The sequence below is a fragment of the Limanda limanda genome, chromosome 4 (genome assembly GCF_963576545.1).
Source record: "Limanda limanda chromosome 4, fLimLim1.1, whole genome shotgun sequence".
In the NCBI taxonomy this organism is placed as follows: Eukaryota; Metazoa; Chordata; class Actinopteri; order Pleuronectiformes; family Pleuronectidae; genus Limanda; species Limanda limanda.
The window spans coordinates 9575132-9582159 of NC_083639.1; positions in this window are offsets into that span (position 1 = coordinate 9575132).

Genomic DNA, 7028 nt, shown 5'->3' on the forward strand with positions numbered 1-7028 from the left:
AGTAGATGGAGAGGGCGCAAAGGAAGTGGAAGACAGACCAGAACAAGTGGGCCAGTCTGACCATGCATGCATGGTGCTAGGTCCTGTGGGAGAAGTGGGAAACATGCACTGTGAACCGCCCAAACTGATCCGGCTTCATTCAGATCTTTTCATCGCTTTGCTTTTCAATGACAACACAACCCAAAACTTAACAACAAATGACTGATACAACCATCTGTTTCAGATCATTATTATGCTTAGATGTTGCGCTAATATATCTTTGATTCTTTGTTTGGTAAAGAGTTAGAGATGCTCCCGGTGCAAACACTGTGAAATAAGATGGGACATGTGGCATTAGATTTGATGAACTCCTTTTTCTTCCAGACCAAATTAGTGTGTGTATCTCTGACTTTCCATTTTCTCCCTCAGCTGCTTGTCAACAGGTGTAAATCCGCTGCAGCAGTCTGTGCATATGGTCCAAGTCACCGCTACATCTCCTGCATACAAAGGCAACCGCAGACAAGAGAAAGAATACAGCTGTGTACAACATGAAGGTGTCAGTGTTTGGGGGAGTGTGCTCTGGCTGTGCAGTTAAACATTGCCCTCATAAATACACAAATGGCGAAAGGGAACTACAAGTCTGTGATGTAAAACTGATTAAATGTGTTTATTTTGAATAGGAGGGGTGGGGGGGGGGCACTGGTAAAGCACTTAAGCACAACCGCCTCAAGAGAGAAGAACGGTGACAAAAGGATTTCCGGCTGACACATTGAAAGTCTCCTGCCCGATCCTGCAGTCCCACAGGGGGAATCCATCTCACCGGTGGGCCCTCCATCACACCCCCCCCCCCCCCTTTGTTCTCTACAATGCAATATCCAGCCCATTATGATCGCCTGCACATTCTTTTTATAAAACAGACTTTCAAACAAGCGGTCGAAGCCACGAGCAGTGACGCTGGTCTGTTCCACACATGAACATTTGATGACGAGCGCTCACATGAAAAAACTGAGTAGTTGATTGTTTGTTAACATTTGTTATTGTTGTGAGTATTTGGTTGTGTTGCACGTGTTTGATTGCGTTGTGAGTATTTGTTTGAATTGTGAGAATTTAATTGTGTTTTGAATATTTGATAGTCTTATGAGTATTTGGTTGTGTTGTTAGTATTTGGTTGTATTGTGAGTATTTAATTGTGTTTTGAGTATTTTATAGTCTTATGAGTATCTGGTTGTGTTGTTAGTATTTGGTTGTATTGTGAGTATTAAACTGTGTTGTGAGTATTTAGTCGTGGTGTGAGTAGCAAAGCAAACATGTCGCTCTGTCCTCTCCTGCGATGTCCTGGCCATGAAGTACATGAAAGTCCGTGAACCGAGCAAAACAAATTCACCGGCTGTCAGATTACTTGTGTGATTACTCTGCAGCAGTTTCCTCCTTGTCATGTGTAAACCGCAGTCGAAACACAGCGTAAACTTTTCCATGACTAACACAACTTTTCTAAGTGAAGCTATCGAAGCAAGCTGGCAGTGGAGCGCTGAGTAAGCAAGAGAAAAGTTGTCCAATCTGTGATAGTAGTATATAAACCGCTGAGCAGGCACAGTGACTTAGGCCAGTGGGCCAATCACAGCCCATCACAGCCGAGCTCTGTGATGGGCTTGTTTGGTGTAAAGGACTTTATCTTAATTCAGTGGAGGCTGCCTGGAGTCAGCAAAGGCATTAGTACTAACTCGAGTTTGAAATGAAGTAAAACCAGCTGCTGTACTTTCAGCGGCTGTTTAACGAAGGTTTACACAAAGACTGTAGCGGCAAAGGCAATGGTGAAAATTCTTCACGGCCGAAATCGATTCTGATAGATGCAGAGCGTTTGCATCTCATGCACGACATGAGAGTGTCACAATTCTAAAACACGGTGTGTGTGTGTGTGTGCAAACGACAAGTTGCTGAGAGCAATATTTACTCTTTAGATGTAAAATCCCACCCAGGATTCTGTCTACACGTTCACTTCAAAGAAAAGACATGCCTCTCATTTTCCCTCTCTCCTCCTATACAGCCATCTCTGCTTCCCTCTTCACCAGATGGCCTTCTTAATTCAAGAGCGTAAAGCCTGCCAGCCTCTCGCACACTTCAAACCAGACTGTGTGAAGGAATGGGAGGAGTGGTGCACAGGGGCTGAAGGAAAAAACATTCAAGAAAAGATAGCTGATGCGTGAGGGCAGAAGAAAAAGGAAAAAAAGCGGTGTTCAGTGTGGGCAGCACAGACGGGGGATAAGGGTCGGGTTTGACAAAGATCCGTCCGGGCTGATTTTTTTTATGACACTCATTTGTCTCTGGAGTGGAGTGCAGCATTAATATGGTAATACCCCCCCAGGCGAGAGCGAGTGTTGAAGTAGTGGTGGTCATCTGCAGCCCTGAGCCTGGAGGAGCAGGTTGGAGATCCCAGTGGAGTGACTGAGAGCCTGGTTAAGAGGAAGCAAAGGTAATGGGAGTCAGGCCTCCCCTAAAATCACATTTCCAGCTGACAATGAGAATGTGGCTGGGTGGGTGGGGGGGCTGAAGATGGTCCGCTAATGGGAGAAAAGGGTCTAGAGTGCACACACACACACACACACACACACACACACACACACACACACACACACACACACACACACACACACACACACACACACACACACACACACACACACACACACACACACACACACACACACACACACACACACACACACACACACACACACACTTCCAGGCGCAAACAATGCATGGAGCTCCAATCCTGGGACAAATGACACTCTGTAATTTAATATTTGATATTTGATTGAATTGCTTGACACTCATTAAAGGATTTGCAATATTCCTAATTGACGACAAATTGAAAGATCGAAGTCATCGACCGCTTTTATTTAAAAAGCTTTTATTAACACATTAAGGAGCCGCACTATTGCACTTGCCAACATGTTCTCTCATTACCCCTGAACATGCACAGGGTCGATTGCACAAACAACCTCATGTAAATACTGATTAGAACAATATACATCTATATCAATCTGCAGTGAAACGAACTAGCGAGTAATTTCCCTCTTTACTTCTGTTTGACCTACAAATTAGATCTATATATTTGTTCAATTTTTATGTGGAGCTGGTTAAAGCTGAGAAATATAAACAAATAAACAAATAAACAGATAAAGAGGAGGTAAGTCCGAGGCGGAGAAAGACAGACTATACCATGGTGTTGAGAGTAAGAAAATACATAAGATGGCTAAAGCATTATCTTCTTTAGTCTTAAAAGTGAGTGAATATTTTCATTACACAAAACAGAGAAATCAGATCTCCGAAGCTAGAAGCAGACATGTTTGTCTCTTTTGTTGTACAAACATATATAAATTAAATGTGTTTCTCTGGGCAGATTATAGATAACAGTTCAGCGAGCGGTTCACCCTGGACAGGCTGCCAGTGTATCACAGGGCCAACATACAGAGAAAACCACCTTCACAGCCCGGTCTGCATGTGTTTGGACTGTGGGTGGAAGCCAGTGTATCCAGAGAAAACCGACACGGACACGAGGAGAACATGCAAACTCCACACAGAAGGGTCCCGGCCCGACTGGGATTCAAAACAAGAAGCTTCTAGCTGGGAGGCGACTGCATCCACTGCATCACCATACCGCCCTTTATAAAAAACATGGCTTAATAAGATATTTACTGGAAAATGGTCTCTGAGCTCTATTGGAATTCAGTCCAATTAATCCAGGAAGATGGACTTGATCGATGATAACCCTGAATATACAACAGTGAAACAATCAAATGTCTCCCCAAAAACACACCCGCTGACCTTTTTCTGATAAGGTCATTCATACAATCAGCAATTAGAGAGTGAGGAGGTCCTTGAAGTTTGAATTTCCAGGCAGTGTCTGAGGAGCATCTCCTGCAATTAGGACGACATCAGTCGACTCCGAGGCTCGCTGCAGCGCTCAGACTATTTTCAATCACACAAGGGTGCTTCATTTAAGACAGGGAGGAAGAAGGACGCTCATATCCTCCTGATAATCATACAGTCAACCTCATTACAGCATATATGCTTATAGGCCTGTGTTTTACAAACAGCTTGCTCCATCTTTCAGACTCTGCTTCACCTCCCCCTCATCCACCTCCTCCTCTCTCTCCACCTGGAAAGCAGGGAATCCCTTGCATGTGTTAAACAGTCCCTTCTCCTCCCAGGAGCCCCATCCTGCCTTCCCTCATCAAACATTCATCCTCTCTCTTTGTCTCTCAGAGATCATTACTGCCAGGCCTTCCATTGGCTCGCAGGACGCGATGGACGTATGGTGCTTTTGTGTCTTATTGTATAGCTGCATTATTCATCGTCACAGACTTTTACTGCTGGAAGAGAGTGGCCTGAAATACCACGTTTTTTGGAAATCATTACAAGAGCGGTTTCTGGACTAATGACTGATATTAATGAGGGTATTTAAGTTGAACGCGTTACCTCCAGCCCTGTCTGGTTGTTTGTTTATTGATTGGTTTGTAAGCAGTTTTCTTCACAATACTTGAGGTAAGGATGTGTTGTGGGTCAGGTAAGAATCCATGAAATTTTTATTCAGATCCAGATTTTTTTTTTTTTTTTTTGTGATTTCTCTGGAAAGACTTCATAGATCTAGAGGGGAAAATCTGACACATTTAGGAAACTGACATTTATGTGTATGAACTTTAGTGAAGCTTTAAGGGGATTGTTTGGCCTGAGTGGAAGAAAACGCTCTAGTACCATTCTACTTTTTAATGCAAAGAAAAAAGAGTTCAAATTGTGTTCATAACGTCATTTACATAACTAAATATTGCAGTGCAATCAGGATTGTTTTCCTTCAAATTCAAATCAACCAGATTGTAAACCAGGAATGAAAGTTTTTCATTATTTCACTTCCTTTCCAGAATGGATGGTTCTGCTTTATGTGTCAAACATCATAATCACGTAGGTAAATTGTCAATAATAGTCAATAATAGTCTGATACATACAATTACGCACTACAAGTCAAACTGATCTGTGGAAATTACGGTGCAAATACTCCACAGCTCTGATCATAAATCAGCAGAATGTTATTAAAGATGCGGAGCCTCAGGTTCTAGCTTTATTGCAGTGATCGGGTCAGGACATCTACGAGGGGTCACAAGATGAATCTAGTGGGTTACAACATGATTGCCAAGACAGGAATTCATATAAAAATACTGATACACAAAATGAGGTTTCAATGCTTCTAGGTTATAAACTGGTTTTACTCTTTTCAAATTCTAGTCGACCCATGTCAATGTGTGGAAACTTAATCTACAATTTAATATTGGGTATCAAACATTCACAATCTAATTGTAGAGCAATATAAACCCAAACTATGGGCCGGGACCCCTTGGAGGGTCATGAGAAACGGAGGAGGAATTAAGGATCAGGGAATGATTTCCATTGATCAAATACAATTAAATAAAGCATACTAAGCCATAATTGTTACAAAGCAAGAGTTCGATTTAAGATAAAACCATGCAAATACAAATATTCCATCAACCTTGTGATTTTCCTTGACCCCACAAGATCTCTGAGGTGATCATGAGAGATAAATTATAGAATTAGATGCAGCAGTTTGATCTAGAGCATCATAGGATTCATTGCAACAGGAGCTCACAGGAGATACAGCTCAGCCTCACTGACCTTCCTTCCCTACCGACTCTGATACGTTATCAAAATAAAATCTTATTGCCTTTTCACCCCAAATATTCCAAATTAGCCTAAATATGGTGCTTGGATAACTTATTTTAGCAAGAGCTGGAAGAGAAGAAGAAGAAGAAGAAGAAGAAGAAGAAGAAGAAGAAGAAGAAGAAGAAGAAGAAGAAGAAGAAGAAGAAGAAGAAGAAGAAGAAGAAGAAGAAGAAGAAGAAGAAGAAGAAGAAGAAGAAGAAGAAGAAGAAGAAGAAGAAGAAGAAGAAGAAGAAGAAGAAGAAGAAGAAGAAAGGATCAACAACAGTTCATTATCACTCATCTCTCACATGATACACAGGAATGAGCCACTTGCAGTCAACACAGTAGTTAATTCTACTCTGAGAGTCATGCACACATCATGAATTAATATGAAGTGTGCTTTCAGTGGAGTGAGAGTTTAGAAATCCAGTGTTGATTGGAATGGGGGGGGGGGGGGCTGACTTTGCAGACTCCCTGAATGTGTATATTTGAGCTCAAATCCAGTTTCCACACAGTAGAACTACTGCAACTCCTTGAAAACTACACGGAGAAACAGTTTTCCAATCATTCTGACTTTGCCCCTGAAATTAAAGCCAGGAACCAGTTTCTAATCACTTATTATCTTCCCTGCCTTTGTCATGTATACAAGAAACACACAATACTGAACACTGGCGCCGGTCGGCTTACAGAATACAAATCAGCACATAAATACCTGCATCTGCATTAGTGCAGAAGGACATTAAATATTTCATTTAACAGATGGTATAGACATCAGGTACAGTATAGATCTGACTATATATAGAAGACAGTGACATCCAACTCATGTACCTGTGTGTGTGTGTGTGTGTGTGTGTGTGTGTGTGTGTGTGTGTGTGTGTGTGTGTGTGTGTGTGTGTGTGTGTGTGTGTGTGTGTGTGTGTGTGTGTGTGTGTGTGTGTGTGTGTGTGTGTGTGAGGAAGACTAAGCTATTAAACTGTCCTTTTGGATGGGACTGCAGGGATTCATCATACAGCAATTTAATCTGTGGTATCTGGCAGCTGATACAGCCGGAGCATATTGTAAGAGGCCTGAGTGATGATGGAGCTAAAGCAGATGTCTCTTGACTTTAAGTTTAGTCATGCTCTGTAAACTTTAATGATTTACTCGAAAGACAATTATTGGCCCTATTGGTTACTTAGGACGACTGCACAGGGGCTGGTCTGTATTCATAGAGTGCTTTTCTAGTTGTAATGACTTAAAACTACAGTTTTACCTTACACCCATTCATACGCATATATACAGTGCATTGTTTGCAACACTTTCTCCATCGCACATTGCTCGCACACTGCCAGCTCAGC